This window comes from Podarcis vaucheri (assembly GCF_965113315.1).
Source record: "Podarcis vaucheri genome assembly, chromosome: 6".
Lineage (NCBI taxonomy): Eukaryota > Metazoa > Chordata > Lepidosauria > Squamata > Lacertidae > Podarcis > Podarcis vaucheri.
The window spans coordinates 5,818,861-5,835,708 of NC_138764.1; the positions used below are offsets into that span (position 1 = coordinate 5,818,861).

The 16,848-nt window shown below is 47.9% G+C and overlaps 1 long non-coding RNA gene across 1 annotated transcript in view; it reads right to left on the minus strand.

The window, feature by feature from the left end:
* Window positions 1-13,371: 13,371 nt before the first annotated feature.
* LOC309535745 overlaps window positions 13,372-16,848 on the minus strand; it is a 66,791-nt gene continuing 63,314 nt past the window's right edge. The window contains exon 3 of the long non-coding RNA XR_014221376.1: window positions 13,372-13,447. This is a non-coding gene — a long non-coding RNA (uncharacterized lncRNA). The remainder of the gene's footprint in view (window positions 13,448-16,848) is intronic.

Sequence of the window (16,848 nt, forward strand, 5' to 3'; positions counted from 1 at the left end):
TCTGAATTCTGATACCCACAATTAAAATATTGACTTACATTCTGGCTCTCCTGACAATTTAGTAACTGAAAGCAGAATTTTGCCTGAGATGTTGCAATACAGTGTTAGAAATCCTTTATTTGGATATACATTTTGATCTACCAAAAAAGGATATGTTCCGAGTACAGTATTGGTAAAGTTTTGCTTTGGCATTAAGTTTCCTTGGAGCCATGAGAGTCAGAATTCCCATTTTAATGCAAAACAAGAATCCACAAGGAGCCAAAATATCTACCTCATTTAACCTAAATTTATCAATATACATGGCCGTATTACTTTGACATCGCAAAATATACATGTTTTCATGTTAAGAAATTCAAGATCTAAATTGTGATACACTTGAAAGGCAGAGCAATGAATTAGCATGAGCAGATGCAGTTACAAGCGCAGTGCATTTTATGTCAGGAGGGAGATTGGAGTGTCTTGGCACATGGAAAAGAAAATGAGGGTCGAGGGCTCATTTTGTAGGGCGATGTGAAACGTAGTGTTTTCACCCCCAAACCAAAATTATCTGGGTGGTTGTCGCCGCTTTGGAGTGAATCAGACAACGTCTGACTTTGGGAGAAATTGAGATCCCGTGAGTTAGGGCGCCAAAGTCTCATTTTTGGGGGTGCCATGAAATGTGGGGTTCTCACTGCCAAACATTTCAGGGGGTCTTTAGCAGGTGTTTTCTGTTGCTTTGTTGTGAATCCCAAGACATCGGGTTTTCAGCGAAATCGTGGCCACCATATCTATCCTGACAGATGATTTGGCCTGTCACCCTTGTGTGGAAGTAAAGGATGAGATTCCCCTACTACTCTGCCTGGGGTCTCCAATGTGGTGCACCCAGCCTCCACTCACACTATTCCTATGTTGGGAAATTTGGGGGTGGTTTGTGGGGATGTTATGTACTGAGTTGAATAGGATCCAACATGCAGCAGTCTGATTGGTCCTAGAACAATGCAGCAGTCTGATTGGTCCGCAGGAGCCACCCAATCCAGCTCCAGGTGGAAGTGAATCCACAACCTGATCGGCCTACAGGAGAATCCCAGAATTAGCCAATCACGTGCAGCCCATTGTGTAAATAATGTATATAAAGCAGATATTGCGGGGGAACTTTCATTCCTCGCTACTATGAGCTGAATATAGAGCATGAAATCCACTCTCGACTCCGAGTATATTTCAGGGGAAGAGCTGTTTGGGATATTTCCTGCTTGTGAATTATTATTTGTGTGTGTGTGTGTGTGTGTGTGTGTGTGTGTGTAAAACACATGCCTAAAGCTTTAAATCTGGGATGGGCATGGAAGTTCTGAGGTGGGCCACCAGGTGGCACTGCAGGCCATGCTCCAGCTGCTGCTGCTGCTGCTGCTACAGGTGCCAGTAAGTCTCGCATTTTCAACCTCTTCCTCCTCCATTGCACTGGCTAAATGATTCCTTGCTGGACTCCCATCGCTGAGGCCAAATGTACCTTTACCGAGCAAAATATCCTTTCGAATTCTACACCCAGCACATGGAACCTGACAAAGGGGCAATACGAGTGGACTCCCTGTGCCCTTACCACAGCAAAAAGACTGATACTGGTGAGTTGGAAAAATAAAAATGCGTCTCCCTTCTATGATTGGATTGAGGACTTCTACAAACTCACCACATATGAACAACCTGCAGATAAACGCAGACTTGCCATGGACAAATTCAATGATACAGTGGTACCTCGGGTTAACATACACTTCAGGTTACAGACTCTGCTGGTAGCCTTTTTAGCCTCGGGTGAGAAGAGCTTTGCGCCCGGGACGGGGAAATGGGAGTCAACAGACACTCAAGGAATAGTTTCGGAGAAAAAGCTTTATTTCTACCATCCATGAACTGGTAGAAGGAGCAAGTGTGATAGATTCACAAAACAAGCACGGGTTCCCAGTCATTTGCGCAGAGTATATATTCCCCTTCCAGTTCCCTCCCCTTTCTCCTCCTCCTCCGGAGTCCTGCCCCATGACGAGTTTCCTGAGCATGAACAGAAAGCTCCTGTCTTGGGACTCTTTTGGACTCTTGGCGCCCTTCCCAGGAAAGGGGGATGAGAAGCCTTGCTTTCAGCATGTCCAAGATATGTTTCTTTTCTCTTGCTCTATCGGCACAGTTCTCGGAAAGTTGCAAGGTGAATGTACCTTTTGGCAAGGTCAGCTAGCCTGAGAAGCGACCTTTGTTACAGCAGAGCGAATGTTTCTGATGCTTAGCTAATGCCTTTTAGCTGCTGAGAAAATGATTTTGAAAAGCTTTGAGAAGCTTTGAGCCTGCTTTGAGGGGGGTGTGACTTCGGGCCTAGGTGGGGTCACCTGTCCTCACCTCCTTCATGCTAACCCAGAAATATTACCTCGTGTTAAGAACGTTGTTGAGGATGAGAACAGAAATCGTGCTCCGGCGACGTGGCAGCAACGGGAGGCCCCATTTGCTCAAGTGGGGCTTCAGGTTAAGAACAGACCTCCAGAACGAATTCAGTTCTTAACCTGAGGTACCGCTGTATATGGAATCCATTCTTTCAAATACTGTTCTTTGGTGATCATTTGTAGCCGAGTAATACTGTCTTCCCCGAACACAGTCTTAACAGTGAGTCCGTAAGTGACTGTGGAGGCCAATTCTGGATCCACACGTCCTTCCACAGTGGGGACATTGGATTCCAGGCGGGAGTTGATCACTGTGAGGGTTTGCCAAGCGTGCCTTCCTCTTAGCACATGTCTTCCTTTCGTCCTGAGTTCGAGCATCTTCAAAGCACATGACACCTTTGGTAAAAGCTGTTCTCCAATTGGGGCACTGGCAAACCAGTGTTTCCCAGTTGTCGGTGTTTATACTACATTTTTAAAGATTTGCCTTGAGAGAGTCTTTAAACCTCTTTTGTTGACCACTAGTGTCAGGGGATGGTTAGCTGCTTGTGCTTAAAATTGTGCCCCTTCAGAGTTTGTGCGACCCCACAAACCTCTGTGTGTGACAGAGCTCCTCAGACATGTCTGCTCTAGTCACTAGTAGAGTCTGACAGTGGCTGTCTGCGGAAGCGCTTCCAGCAAAGAAGTTCCTTAACGGAAACGCGTCTCCTGGACTCACGACGTGGCAGCTTCCGGCGCAGCATGGGTCTCCCTGCAGTTGCTTCTGACACCTCCCCGCTATTTTCGCTCGAAGTGTCTCTCACCCCTTTCTCTCCCCTGCTGCTTCCTGCCTGGGCTGCTGCGTCTCTCTCAGCATTACTGAGATCCTCCTCCAGAGACCCCGCGCTCCCCCTGCTGGTCCCTGCTTTGGCTGTTGACTCTCTCCCAGTCTCTGGGAGCCTTACCACTTCCCTTTCCTCCGATGTCAGTTCCCTGACATCCACCTCCCCTCCAGGGCCCCCCTCTCCCCCGCCCCTACTTTCTCCTCTGGGCGGTGAGGAGCTGAAACCCCTAAAAGAATCCTCTTCATCTTCAGACGTCTCGAACAATTCCCTCCATCGGTCTTCGTTCCGACTCGCTGAATCCTCCTCCACCTCGGAATCAGCGAACCCCTCCAACTCTTCTTCGTCGTCGGTGGTGGCGAAGTATTCCCTCCGGAACCTCGCCACTGGCTGGGGTTTTCTAGGGAATCTCTGATGAAAAGTTTCAATCAAAACCTCGTCATCTACCTCCTCTGCCCTGACCCAGGTGTTTTCCGACTCCGGCTCCCCTTCCCACATTACCAAATACTCTACTTGCTCTCCCCTCCACCTGGAATCGAGAATCTCCGCTACATGGTAGCTGTGTTCTTTTTCTTCCATAGCTGGTCCCCTATTGACCCTCCCCTCTCTGTCCCCTATATACGGTGACAGCAATGATCTGTGGAACACTGGGTGCAACTTCATGTGGTTCGGTAACCGGAGTCTGAAAGCCACTGGGTTGACCTGTTGCGTGACTTCAAATGGGCCCAGTCTTTTGGGTCTTAACTTCTTACAACCTCCTTTAAATGGTAACCCTTGGGTGGACAGCCACACCTGGTCCCCCACCCTAATGCTTTCCCCTTCCCTTCTGGTTTTGTCTGCCTGCCTCTTATATTCCTCCTTCGCCCTGTTTAAATTAAGTTGGAGCTGGCGATGGATCGCTTCCATTTCTTCAACGAACTGTTCTGCGGCAGGAACGCTCCAGTTCTCCCCCTCCCCCCCTGGGAAGGCTCGGGGATGACACCCGTGATTGGCCAAAAAAGGGCTCATCCCCGTGGACACGTTCTCTGCATTGTTATAGGCAAATTCTGCCAACGCCAGCTTCTCCACCCAATCATTCTCTCTGTCATTCACATAACACCTCAAATATTGCTGGAGCACACCATTAGCTCTTTCCGCCTGCCCATTGGTTTCTGGATGACGGGCAGTGGAAAAATTTACCTCTACATGCAATAAGCTCATGAGCTTCCTCCAGAACCTGGAAGTAAATTGTTTCCCTCGGTCCGAAACCACCCTCAAGGGGGCACCATGCAACCTAAACACATTTTCCACAAACAATTTAGCGGTTTCTTCTGCTGTGACCGCATGTGAGCAGGCTATAAAGTGGGCCATCTTGGTTAACAGGTCTACCACAACCATAATGGCTGTCTTCCCTTTGGACCTGGGCAGATCAGTCATGAAATCTATTGCCACTGCCTCCCATGGTCTTTCCGGCGTGGGTAGTGGTTCTAATAAACCTGCCGGTGCCCGCCTCTCCCCCTTGGCTCGTTGACATCGGTCACACCCTCTCACATATTCACGCACATCTTCCCTGACCTTGGGCCACCAGAATTCCCTGGTAACCAGCCACATGGTTTTGTGTTGCCCAAAATGCCCTGCTGTGGGGCTATCGTGCAGTTGCTTGAGTACCTTTTCCCTCAATTCCCCTTCAGGTATGTATAACGCTCCCTTGTAGTACAACGCCCCGTTTCTCTCCTCAAAACCCCCGGGTTTGTCTCCCTCCCTCCTGAGACCCCTGAGTTTGTCCTGGGCGTATTCATCCTGCACCGTTCCCTCTACCAGTTCCCTTTGCCCCACCAAAGCCGCCCCACACACCCAGCGGTCCTCGGGAATAACATGGGTCTCTTCGGGTGCACCCTCTCCCTCCAAATATTCAGGTTTGCGTGAGAGAGCGTCCGCCCTAACGTTCTCCGGGCCTGGTACGTAACAAATCTCAAAGTTAAATTTGGAGAACTCCTGGGCCCATCTCAACTGCCTTTGGTTGAGCACTCGCGCAGTTCTCCAATACTCTAGATTCTTATGGTCCGTGCACACTTGCACCTTCTGTTGTGCACCAATTAGTAGATGCCTCCATCTCCGGAAGGCCTCATAAATCGCAAGAAGTTCCCGGTCGTGCACCGTGTAGTTTCTCTCAGATTTGTTCAGCTTTCGCGAAAAGAAGGCACACGGTCGCCACTCTGACCCCTCCTTCCCCGGCTGCAGAAGAAGCACCGCCCCTATGGCTCTGTCCGAAGCGTCTGTTTCGACCCTCAGCTTTTTTTGTAAATCCACATGTAGAAGTTGTTCGTCAGAGGCGAAGGCCCTTTTCAGTTCCTCAAACGCTCGCTCCGCCTCCCCCGTCCAAACAAACTTCTTTTTGCTGCTGAGACAGTCCGTGATGGGCGCCGTCAGGTGGGCGAAGTTTCGGATGAACTTACGATAAAAGTTTCCAAACCCTAGGAACCTCTGCACATCCTTCTTGGTCTTGGGTGTTTTCCATTCCAGCACCGCTTGAACCTTGCCGGGGTCCATGGCCAACCCCTTGTCTGACAAGCGGTACCCCAGGAATTCCACCTCCTTGGTATGAAACTGACACTTTTCCAGTTTCACCCACAGTCTGTTGGCTTGCAGCCTGCTCAACACTTCTCTGACGTCTCTCACATGTTGCTCCTCATTCTCCGAATACACCAACACGTCATCTAAGAAGGCCACGCAATTCTTGTAGAGCAAAGGCCCCAGTACATGGTTCATAAAGGCTTGAAAACACGCGGAGCCTGTTTGTAATCCAAAAGGCATAACGAGGTATTCAAATGCCCCCAAAGGGGTGAACATGGTGGTCTTCCATTCATCCCCTTTCCTTATACGTATCAGGTTGTACGCCCCCCTTAGGTCCAGCTTTGTAAAAATCTTTCCTTTTCGCACCCTGGTCAAAATATCATCAATCCTGGGCATAGGAAAAGCCGCCGGCTCTGTCACTGCATTTAGGGCCCGAAAGTCACATACCAGCCTCGGCTTGTCCGTGTTTTTTTTATCCACAAAAAACACTGGGCTACCCCCCGCTGCCTTGGACTCTCTGATGAAGCCTCTCTTCAGGTTCTTGTCAATGAACGCTCGCAACTCCTGCATCTCCCTGTCTGACATGGCATACAACTTGCCTACAGGAAGCTGTGCTCCAGGGAGTAAATTGATCTGGCAATCAAAGGGCCTATGCGGGGGTAGTTGGTCCGCTTCCTTCTCGCTGAACACGTCGCTGAGATCAGCATACTGTGGTGGCACCTTCCCCTTCTCCATCACTTCCGTCCCTGCTAGGGTGGCTTGGGCCCCTGCTGACCCCTTTTCCGCCCTGCAGTGTTCTAAGCAGTGTGCGGAACCGAAGGAAACCACTCTTTGATGCCAGCCCACCAGCGGATCATGTAGGGCTAGCCAGCTCATTCCCAAAATAATGGGAGCGCCTCCCAAGGTGGCCACATTAAACGCTATCAGTTCTGTGTGCCTTGCCACCCTCATTATCATTGGGACGGTCTGCAAGCTGACGCCTCCTCCCAACAGTTCCCTGCCATCAATCGTGGTCACCTGCAGGGGGTTGCTTAAAGGGATAGTCTGTATCTGGTGTTCAGCAGCAAACTCCTTGCTCATGAAATTGCAGGAGCTGCCTGAGTCCAACAGCGCCTTTATTTTTAGGGGGTGTCCATTTTGCAGCTCTAGCGACACTTCAATCACTAGAGCAGGTCGAGGAGCTTCTGGCACTGGCACTTGGGGAAGGGGCACTTTCACTGCTCTTTGGCCTGGCTGCAGTGCCCTGCTGGCAACCAGGCGTTGGCTTTTACCTGCTCCGTTTCTCCCTGCTCTTCCCCCTCAACAGCTCCCACCATCCCTTGCCATTCCTTCCTCTGGGGGCAGACTCTGGCAAAGTGGCCTGGCTGTTGGCAGAGATAGCATTTCCGGGCTCCCTTTCCCTCCTTCTTCGCCCCCTCACTGGGCTTTGAAACTGCGCGCGCGCGGGCTGTTCCGATTTCCATCGGCTCTGCCGGCGGGAAAGCTGGCTCAGGAATGTCTGGAATGCGTAACTCCTTCCAACGTTCCCCTCTCCCTTCCCGCCTCTCCAAGGCTCTTGCCTCCTGGCGCGCTCCAATGGTCAGCGCAGATTTGGTCAGCTGATCCATAGACCCCGCCCTGGGGCTCCTGGCCAGCTCGTCTTTCACAGCTGAAGAAAGACCTTCTTCAAATAGCATCTGAATGGGTGCCGCCGATAAATCCCACCCCAATCTGTGAATCAGCATGGTAAATTCAGTCCAGTACTCACGGACAGATCTGCTTCCCTGCTTGCAAGCCATTAGCTGTCTGCGTACCAACCCTTCCTCAATATCGCTGGAAAACATGATATCCATTGCACGAAAGAATTTCATAGTGTCCTTTAGGATATCGTTGTGCGTTGCCATCAGGGGTCGAACCCAGTCCCGCGCCCCCTTCTCAAGATGCCCAATTACGAACGCAACTCGCGATTCCTCATCAGGGAACTCATCAAACTGCACATTCAGAGCATATTGCATCTCAGTCCTAAAGGCATGGTAATCCTTGGGGTCCCCCCCAAACTTCTGCACCAATCCTGGTACCTTTCTGGGGAACTGAGTGGTTCTCCCCTTTTTGTCAGCATCCTGAGCCCTTCTCTCCTCGAGCCTCGCCGTCTGCAGCGCAAGTTGGACCTCCAACGCTCGGTATCTTTCTTCCAAGCTTGGACCAGCTCCAACCCCTGCGTCTCCGGTTCCGACTGGGTTGCTCATGATGCTTTCTCCTGCACAGGCAGCGTACAGAGACTGTCAGACTGCTGTCAGGGGATGGTTAGCTGCTTGTGCTTAAAATTGTGCCCCTTCAGAGTTTGTGCGACCCCACAAACCTCTGTGTGTGACAGAGCTCCTCAGACATGTCTGCTCTAGTCACTAGTAGAGTCTGACAGTGGCTGTCTGCGGAAGCGCTTCCAGCAAAGAAGTTCCTTAACGGAAACGCGTCTCCTGGACTCACGACGTGGCAGCTTCCGGCGCAGCATGGGTCTCCCTGCAGTTGCTTCTGACACCTCCCCGCTATTTTCGCTCGAAGTGTCTCTCACCCCTTTCTCTCCCCTGCTGCTTCCTGCCTGGGCTGCTGCGTCTCTCTCAGCATTACTGAGATCCTCCTCCAGAGACCCCGCGCTCCCCCTGCTGGTCCCTGCTTTGGCTGTTGACTCTCTCCCAGTCTCTGGGAGCCTTACCACTTCCCTTTCCTCCGATGTCAGTTCCCTGACAACTAGCATTACGCTTTCCATTTTAAAGTTTGGAATAGAGTGCGGTAGTTTCTTTGGAAGACAAGAATCGGGCATCTGAACAACATGACCAGTCCAATGAAGTTGATGTTGAAGAATCATTGCTTCGACACGGGTGATCTTTGCTTCTTCCAGTACAGTCATACCTCATGTTACATTTGCTTCATGTTACCTTTTTTCAGGTTGGGTCCCGCGGCGACCCGGAAGTACCGGAAAGGGTTACTTCCGTGTTTCGCCACTCGCGCATGCGTAGAAGCGCTAAATCGTGTCAACATGATTCATGGTGTCAACATGACTGTGATGTGTTACAAGTCATTAACTCCAAGCCTCAAACCACCCCAGCTTTTCAGAGCTGGCTATCGTGGCTTTAATCTTTGTGCATTGCTACACCGTAGAAAGCACTGACTTTTATCTATCTACTTTCACTGCCAAATCTTGCAGGGGACCATTTTCATAGAATCATAGAATCATAGAGTTGGAAGAGACCACAAGGGCCATCGAGTCCAACCCCCTGCCAAGCAGGAAACACCATCAGAGCACTCCTATAGAATCATAGAATCATAGAGTTGGAAGAGACCACAAGAGTTGGAAGAGACCATTTTCCGCAGTTTGGCGCTGCTTTAGAGTTAATCGGATGATGTCAGGTTTTCGGTTAGAGCGCCAAAGGCTCATTTTGTGGGGCGCTGTGAAACGTGCGGTTTTCACTGCTAAACACTGCACGGGCCATTTTGCCAGTGCTCGACGCAGGAATCCCTTTCCCATAATATCTTATACATTTTAGACAGCACTTTTACATTATGCAACAGGTCTCTCTCCAGTTGTGACATTTGGCAAAATCTTGACCCCGAGGGTTAGGGCGCCGAGGGCTGATTTTGTGAGGTGCAGGAAAACATAGTGTTTTCACTGCCAAATGTTGCATGGGGCCTTGTTACAGCATATGGCTCTGCTTTGGAGTTAGTCGGACAACCCCAGATTTTTGGCGAAATCTTGAAACTACTGTTTAGTGTGCTGATGGCTCGTGTGTTTTTTTTTTTGGGGGGGGGGAGCTGTGAAACGTATTTTTACAGGGGCTCTTCCTGGAGCACCGCTTTGGAGTTAATCGGAGAATGTCATATTTTTGGCGAAATCTTTACCCTGCAGGTAAGGGTGTCGAGGGTTAATATTGTGGGGCGCCATGAAACGTAGTTTTTTCACTGCCAAATGTCACATGGGGCCTTCTCCACGCATTTGGCGGAACATAGCGTTTTCTCGACAAACGTTGCAGAGGCTTTCCCCCGCAGCTTAGCACCCTTTGTAATGATTCGGCTGACCTTGGATTTTTGGCGATAACCCAGCAGGTTAGGGCGCCGAGGGCTCATTTTGTGGGGTGCTGGGAAATGTAGTGTTTTCTTTTTCCCCAAAAAAATTTTATTGTTTTTTTCACAAAAATTTAAACACACAGACAAATAGACAAACAAACATAAATCATAACCTTATTAAGACTAATCTAATTAACATTGTTAAGTGACTTCCTCGTATCCCCCTGGTTGGATTTCAGTGCATATCATTTTAATGGTTTTCCAAATCAATATTCTTATAAAATTAACTTAATCACTTAACATCTTTCTTACATCTCAGTTCAGTATTAAAGATATTAATTTGTCACATATTACATATTTAAATCCTAAGCCTATCCACTATATGCAAGCTTTTTCCAATTAATTTAACTTAACATATTTAACTAAATAGTCATTAAATTTCGTCCATTCTTCCTGATACTCCTCCTCCTTCTGGTCAGGGACTCTTCCAGTCAGATCACTAGCTCCGAAAAATCCATCATCTTCATCTGCCATTCTTCCACTGTTGGTACTTCTTGCGTTTTCCAGTTCTTAGCTAACAAAATTATTGCTGCAGTTGTTGCATACAGAAATAATTTAACATCTTTTGGGGGCAATTCCAAACCTGTTATTCCAAGAAGAAAGGCCTCTGGTTTCTTTATAAATGTATATTTCAACATTTTTTTCAATTCATTATAAATCTTTTCCCAGAAGTCTTTCACCTTGGGGCAGGTCCACCACATATGATAGAAGGTACCTTCTTTTTCTTTACATTTCCAGCAATGGTTATCACAGTTATGATAAATCTTTGGTAATTTAACAGGGGTCAGATACCATCTATACATCATTTTCATTATGTTTTCCTTTAGTACAGTACATGCAGTGAACTTGACCCCTTTCTTCCACAATCTTTCCCAATCCTCAAACATTATGTTATGTCCTACATGTCTTGCCCAATCTATCATCACTGATTTAACTTGTTCATCCTTTGTATGCCACTCTAACAATGGGAAATGTAGTGCTTTCACCCCCACCCCAATGTTGCAGGGGGCATTCTCTGGGTGTTTGGTGCTGCTTTGGAGTGAATCAGATGACACTGGACCTTTGGAGAAATTGTGACCCTTTGGGTTAGGGCACTGAAGCCTCATTTGGGGGGGGGGCGCCATAAAACGTGGGGTTTTCGCTGCCATGGATCACAAAACGGCTGCTGTTTTGTGCAAAGCTGGTAGATTGAGAAACTTGTATTTTATTTTTATTTTAAAAAAGATAAACTAAAGGTGTGTGCTTACAGGTAAACAGATACCAGTGTGCATGCCCATTATGACCTCAGACAAGAATCAAGAAAATACAGTTGGTCCCTCTTAACTGACATTCTGAACTGAACAGAACTGAAGGGAGGGGCTGGTTCTGGAGCCAAGCTGTTTAGATTGGGTTTGGGTGGATGCGAAGAGGATGCCTCCAACTTCTTGGGCTTTGCTTCTCAACTTATTTTGCCTTCTGGGACCCCCCAGCCCAAGACCAACCACCTCTTGGATAGGTGAGCATGCAGATATTTTGGAATGTGAGTGTGGGGCAGGATGACCGCGTATGAAAGTTCATTTGAGCACAAGTGCCGGCCCCCCTTTTCTCTCCCATGGAGGCCCTGAACTGGCCAGCTCCTTGTTCAGGGCCAAAAAAGGGAGAGAAAAGGGAACCTCAGTTACTCTTTGCCTTCTGAGGACAATGTCTCACTCCCAGAGCCCCAAGCACACAAGCCCTGCCCGCCGGATATGAAGCACTCTCCTGAGAGAATTGGGGTTTTTTAATTGGCTAAACAGAGTTTCAGCCCTTGGGGAATTTGATTTCTTAAGCATACACCTTCCCCTTCCTTGTGTCCCTGGTGAGAAAAGCCAAACCTGCTCTCTTCCTTTGGTAATTTAATCAGAGGAAAGAACTCTTTCCATGGTCTAATAGATTTGCAGAATCATGAATTCTGCACATGCACAGAGGCTATACCTCTTGAAACCCCAAAGATGGGCAAGATGGGGCATTTCTTTCCACCTGGCTCCACCGGATATTGCTGATGGCCAATGAAAGCCCAAGTAGGGATTTCTAGTGGGGATGTTGCTGTGGTATATTGGAGGAGCAGGGCCAGGGGGCTAACTTGGACACCTGAGAACACAGAAAAGCAGCAGCAAAACAACTACATGTTTCCTTTTAAATGGACCTTCCTGCTGAGTGGAAAGCACAGATCCTCATTTTTAAAGGGGAAAGGGAGAGAAGGCTTCTCCCAAAGTGTTAGAAGGCCACAAATAATGTAACAATAGAACAAAACAAATGTGCCATTTCATGTGATACAGAATCCTATGTGCAAATCTGTTAGATTGAGAAATGTGTATTAAATAAGGGGAAAAAATTAAAAGTGTGTGCTTGCAGGTAAACAGATTGGAGATTTCCTGCAAGATCTCATTGAAGTCTTGCAAGATCTCTAGGAGAGCAAAATATGTATTGAGATTTGGGAGAGATCTTGCATGCTCTTTCAGGGACCAAAGCCATCACTGCTGCAGCGCCAAAGGCAGGTGGCTAAGGGGTGGTGAGTGTCCCACGGGGCGAAATGGGATGTACCCCCCCCTCAAGCTCAGGATTCCAGAACTAACAACTGTCAGTTGGGAGGGCCGGAAGGCAAGGACCCACAGCCCAGGTGGGGCTCGCTAGCTTGGGGAGGAGGTGTGTGATTCCTCAGCTGGAGTAGATGCAGGACAGTTGAGGCTCACATGCCTCATCACCGCAGAAGCTATAACTGGAAAGCTGTCCTGGCCAGGCCTGTGTCCTTTGGCTCCAGTTGGGAGCGAGACGGATGATGTCTGATTTTTGGCGAAATATTTGTTTTTTTTAAAAAATTATGATTTTCAAGTTTATACATTTCAATAATTTTGCAGTCATTTTAACATTTCAAAACTTGACTTCCTTCTCCCTCTTTCTGCAGTTCCTTAAATTGATTCTTCATATCTTATGCATATCCAAATTACCTTAACTTCTTCATTTATACATCTGCTTTAAATATATAATCTTATTAAACTGCAGGTTATTCCAATAATCCTGCCAGTGTTCTTATCTGTTTACAGTTTGTAACTATTCACTAAACCATTTCCATTCTTTAATAAAAAGTTTGTTCTCTTGCTCCTAGAAACGGTCAGCATGCGACAGAGGCCACATCCTGGGAACGGCTTTGACTGGCCACCTAAACCAGGTGAGGGCAGCCAAGGAGTCTCAAATGCTCAGGAACTTCTCCTGTGTGCAAAGACAGGCTCCAGCAGATTGAGCGGACAAGACCAAGCGTGGGCCCAGTGGTCAAGAAGGTGGCTTCTGCAATGCTGTGGAGGGAAGTGAGGGGCAGATGGGGCTCATCCACCTAGAAAGACAGCCCATCGAGGAGAAGGAAAACTCTGATCCTAATTTGCCTTGTGGGATATCTTTGGGAGCTGAAAAGGCTAAGGAGTAAACCCTACACAAACCTCAGGCGGTTGGATGGCGCCGTTTACAACGCCTTCTGAAAACTCCTGCAGCCCAACTGGTGCCTAACTCTGCTTTCCTTGGAGACACATCTGCAAGGCCAAGAGAGGGAGTCTTGTCATCTGGGAAGCCCAGGACCTCCAGACACACTGCGCAGTCTTGCTCCCTGGAGAGGTCCCTTTGGGACTGCTGACACCCTTGCTTGACTTTTGACCTCACCCCCGGAGGCACACTCCATTGCTTCTCAAGACAGACAAATGCCAACATTAAAAAACTATTTGAAAGAATTTTATTTCATTCACAAAAGACAATCTGGCATGTGATTAGGACAGTGGTTTTCAGACAATGGCTGACACGTTTATTGATCTAGTTTGGAAGTCTCTGTCTTGTCTTCGCACATGTGCAGTTCCATCTAGGAGCAACAACAATGGAAGGAGCCAAACTGTCGACTCCTGCAGCGAGACTCAGGATTTCCACTCATGCTCACAAACGTAGGAAAAGGCACCGCCTAGGATAAAAGGATGATCACAGAATAGCATGTTTGTAAAGGAACTTGATTAGAATAATAATAATGATTTTTATTTTTTCTATTTGGGTTTGTGGGGAAGGGGGGGGACTGGGTCTTGGTGGGGAGGGAGATCTGTGCTGGAGCTGCTGGTCTCACTGCTGTCGCTGCCCGGAAGAGAAAATAAGACAAAAGATTTTTAATCTTTCCATTTATTATTATGTTGACAACCCATCTTTCCTTCAAGGATCTTCAGGTGGCTTACGCTATTCTCCCTTTCTTTAATTATACTTATTTCCTCATTCCATTTCTCTTCCAATATCTCTTCCTCCTCCTCCTCGCAGACCAGGAGGTGGATTTTAGGGACACGACAGCAGGAGGCCAGCAGCTCGCACAGCCTGCCACACTGGCCATTCTCTCTTTCAACAGCCTTTGAGAACAACTGAGTAGGCATCTAGAGCGTCAACTGAACAGGCATGTGGATCAGCTAGTCACTGGGCACAGTCTATTCTTTTGGAGGGGGCTTTCCCCAGTTTCCATTTATAAGAAGTTTGAAAGGTTGCCTCTTTATAAAATCTGTTTCCTTGTGACGAGAGACCACACTGGAGACTCATAGTGTTTTTGAAATATATAAAGGTAAAGGGACCCCTGACCATTAGGTCCAGTCGTGGATGACTCTGGGGTTGCGGCGCTCATCTCGCTTTATTGGCAGACCGGTCACGTACAGCTTCCGGGTCATGTGGCCAGCATGACTAAGCTGCTTCTGAACCAGAGCAGCGCACGGAAACGCCCTTTACCTTCCCGCCAGAGTGGTACCTATTTATCGACTTGCACTTTGGCGTGCTTTCGAACTGCTAGGTTGGCAGGAGCAGGCACCGAGCAACGGGAGTTCACTCCGTCATGGGGATTCGAACCGCCGACCTTCTGATAGGCAAGTCCTAGGCTCTGTGGTTTAACCCACAGTGCCACCCGCATCCTTATTATTTATTTATTTAGATACTTGGGTTTTGGGCGAAGGGAGAACTGGGTCTTGGAGCAGGGTAGAGCTGTACTGGAGCTGCTGCCCTCACTGCTATCGCTGCCTGGAAGAGAAATGAAGAGAAAAAATTCTTAATTGATGACCCATCTTTCCTGCAAGGATCTCCAGGTGGCTTGCGTTATTCTCCCTTCCTCTCTTCCTCATCCCATCCCTGAACTCTTCTTGAATCAGGGAGCTGCCTCCCCCCATCCCAGTGATCCAGATTCTCTCTGGCCTCCCTGTTCCTCAAGAACAAAGATCACCATCTCTCACCATCTATATTGGCATCGGTGGCATCCATCCCCTGGTCGCTTGGTCTTACATTAGTTGTTTCCACCTTCACTAAAGATTCCTTCTGATCTTCATAACCATCACTTCATCCTCCCATTTCTCTTCCAATATCTCTTCCTCCTCCTCCTCGCAGACCAGGGGATGGATCTTTGGCACGTGACAGCAGGAGACCAGCAGCTCACACAGCCAATCTTTATAAACTAATCTAACCATGACATGGTTCCCTACATTTCTGAATCTTGAGGGATAGTAAAAGAAACAGGATGCAGAAGGAATTAGGAATCCTACTTATACTTTATATGAAGAAAGTCTCTTCATTACACCAGAAAACGTATTTCCTTTCTCACAAACTACCTCCTCAAACTAAATATGCTCATCTTTAATTTTATAGTCCCTCTCCTCTTTTGTCCAGTTCTGCCCCTCCTTTCGGCGCTTTTCTTTTCTTGATTCTCCAATTAGTCCGACCGTTTCTCCCAGACCACGCTACGCCATCTTTGCCATCTTTATAGGTTAGTGTTTAATATAAGTTCAATATTAAAAGTGTTGCCTTCTCTTTTACCTTTGTTTTCCAGTAACTTCCACTCTTTTACCACAAACAGCACTGACAATCCAAGTCTTTTAACTCAGTCTCTTTCGCTGGGCTCATGCCACTTCAAAGTAAAAAACAAGTTAAGTCCTTGAATTCCGCTTCTTTTAATGGGCTACTACTGCTGCTGCAGAGTGAAATTTGAATCTGTCTTCCTTTTCTTACTGGTACTTGTTAGAGAAATCTTTGCTTATGGTTAAGTATAATGAGAAAGATTTCCAATATATTTAAGATAAAATCTCCCGTTCTTTACTCTTTATGTGCTAGTCTTTTGGGTCTGTTTCTGAGCAGTTCACTTTGTATAAATAAGTCTCACAGACCCTCTTCTCCTCAAGCTCTCCTTGTTAGCTTAGTCCAGTAATTAAGGTGATGCAGAAAGTGAGAGATTTTGCTGCCGTTCTTACCATTTGGGACTTGGAGGCTTGCTGCTGAGGATTGCTCGTGTCCTTGCGTCTAGGTACTCTCTGTCGACTCACCTCCTGGTTAGGACGTGGGCTTTGAAGGGTTCCTTTCTTGATGCTGCCGGACAATGTCAGCCCTGGGCCACGGCCAGAGCCTTTTTGGGGGTCGTGTAGCCTCCGTGTTGCCCCCCCAAAGTTCCCTTTAACAGCTGCTAGGCACGGAGAACCCACGAAGCACATCCACAACGGAGGGCGGAAAAACCGGAAGCCCTTACATAACAGGTTTGGGAGGGGGATTTGGTCTCCGATAGGCTTTTTCCGTAGGGACACGGGTGGCCCCAGAGCCTAGGGCTTGCTGATCAGAAGGTCGGCAGTTCGAATCCCCGCAACGGGGTGAGCTCCCGCTGCTCGGTCCCAGCTCCTGCCAACCTAGCAGTTCGAAAGCACAAAGTGGAAGTAGATAAATACCGTATTTTTCGCTCTATAGGACGCACTTTTTCCCCTCCAAAAATTAAGGGGAAATGATCAAAGCAGCAGAAATAAGAGATGATTGGATCCCTTTCTGAGCTCGAGGCATGGGTACCCCCAACAAAATTTTAAAATTCGGTTTTGTAATTTGGAACTAATGTGATTTGATTGGTTTGCTAATAAAAATTATTTTGTAAAAAAAAAAAATTCAAGGGAAATGTGTGTGCGTCCTATGGAGTGATTGCAGGCTGCGCAGCTAAGCCCAAAGCC